We start from the raw sequence: 2,387 nt of genomic DNA on the forward strand, positions 1-2,387 counted from the left end.
TAAAGACTCGTAGCAGAAAAACCAGCGCGTGTCTATTTCTAACATCTGACAGGCATAATCCTTACCTAAGGGGATCCTAGGCCTGCCAGTTCCTTCTAATTCTGACGAAGAGGAAAAACTCCTGGTCACAGCCAGTTCTCGGTGCCACAAGATTATTAGCCGGAAGGCATGAAGCCACAGGCCTCCGATCAGGGTTTGGCACCCCCATAAATACAGGCACCCCCTAAATCCAGTTCTCACACCTGTGTCTACCTGGGAAATTGCATGACGACCGTGCAGCTTCAAACTCCAGTTCAGTCACAGGTTTGCTGGTGCCATGAGACTCCAGAATTACTGTGTCTCTGCTTTAGTTCCTGATCTGTGAAATGGTAATAAGAATAGTGAGTTTTGGGGCATAACGCCTGAGAGGAGTTTTGCGATGCTGCGACGGGCTCCTGTAGGAGCAGCTGCTTGGCTTGCAGGCAGTGCAGCCCTCCTGGCTCTGCAAAATTTTCATTAATTCGAAATGCTTCTGCATTGCCTTTCAGGGCAAACGCCGCCCCAGAGCAGCTCGCCTAATTGCAATCCCTTATTTTTTACAACAGAAAAATCAGTAGAACGAGCAGGCACGGGCAGCAAGCAGCAGCATCCGGCTCCTCCAGTGGCCACATCTCACACGGAACTGCAGAAAAGCCCAACAACCATCCCAGAACTCAGTGAGGAAAGGGGCGAGAGCTAGCCGGCGCACCGTTTCTGTGCCAGCGGGCGGCTGGCACCCCATTTCCCATGGCGTCCAAAGCAGGACACCGTGTCTTTGCCCCCTTTTCAGCGAAGGGCTCCGGCTCCGGCTCAGAACCTGCCTGGCACACCAACGCGCCCCAAGGTTGTCCTCGGCCTCCCCGGTTAAAATGAAGCGCGGATGGGGCAGGCTCCCAGACCCACGGCCAGCTGCGGGCCGAGAGAGGAAGGGCACGCCTCCGTGTGCCGGTCTCTGGCCGCTCCGGCTAAAAGGGCAGGGCTGCAGGGCTGTGCACCCGGAGGAGCGCTGCCCGAGAGGGGATGTCACTGCCCCGAGCAGGCCTGGCGCTGGAGTCACGGGCTTCCCCCATCCGGACCTCCTGCCTGCACTCGGCGCTCGGCACCTGCAAGCCTTGCAGACGTGTGCGCGGGAGGTGGATGGTTTGGGTCTCAAGAGGTCACATCTGCGCGGAGCCCTTGGAAGGGTGCCTTGGGGAGCCACGCGGATGCCGGACAGGCAGGCAGACCGGCCCACAGCCCCTGCTGGAGCTTCGCTGGGCCTGGGAACAGAGGTCATGGCCACCGCTCAGGCCGCGCCCTGGTCTGAAAGGAACCCTTCCTGTGCGTTCTGCGGCGGGCCAGGTGCCGGGAGTCCTAGAAATGCTGCTTTCCCAGAGCGCCTCGCACAAAAACTGTGCTGGGCCAGGCTCCCTTTCCCCACTGCCGGCACAGCCAGCAAAGCGTGGTGTGGAAGAGGGAGGGGAGGGGAGGGGAAGGGCGGGGAGCCGGGGTCCCGCCAAGGTGGGCCGAGGAAGGGTCCCGAAATGGAAAGCAACGCTCTGCGCAGGACTGCAAGGCTGACTTCCAGGCTTTGGCTCACGTTCAGCAGGCGAGGCTCACGACTGACATGCCTGCTTTACCGAAGGGAACCGGGGAGGGAAGGCAGAAGTCGAGAGGAGAAACCGCACGGCAGGTGCAGGCATGGCGAGGGCAGGGAGAAGGCAACCGGAAAGGGACGGGGCCGGTGCGCAGCGGGCCAGGGGCAGGAAAGGCGCGCCCACCGCCCAAGGAGCCCAGGGCTGGAGCAGAACCGGCACCCTCCGCCGGAATGTTCTTATCCGCTGCCGCGCATCTGCTGCGTCTGTGTGTGTTTTCCGCCCCAAACATTCAGAGCACCGTAATTGCCAATAAAAAGAACCACAAGTCCAGAAAATGGGCTTTGTGCAGATTGATTCCTGCTCCTAAATGCTCCGAGGTGCCTGTGCGGAGAACCCAGGTAAGAAAGGGGGGATCTCCATCTAGTGGCGGCGACGCGCACCTGCCTCCAGCCGCCTTCCCAACTTGTTGCGGATAAAATGTGCCTGCGGCCGCCGAGGCTCTGCACCCCGCCGTTGCTCCCCCGTCTCTTCTGGGAAACGCTGCTGGCGGGGCAGCCGTGGAGGCCGCGGCGCACGGGCGCAGGGCCGAGACGGCGGCTCTGCTCGCGCCGGCCCTGCACCCGCCGAGGCCCTTTCATGCGGAGCACCGGCTGGGCGGCCGCGGCGGCGGCGGGAAGAGCGCAAGGCTGCGGGGGCTCGAGCGCGACCCGCACCGGGCCCCTGGGGGCGCGGGCAGCCCGGCCCGCCGGGGGTGGCCCGCTCCGCATGGGCCCTCCGCGGCCGCCCCTCGGC

Source organism: Varanus komodoensis, unplaced genomic scaffold (genome assembly GCF_004798865.1).
Source record: "Varanus komodoensis strain SLA01 unplaced genomic scaffold, ASM479886v1 scaffold3, whole genome shotgun sequence".
Lineage (NCBI taxonomy): Eukaryota > Metazoa > Chordata > Lepidosauria > Squamata > Varanidae > Varanus > Varanus komodoensis.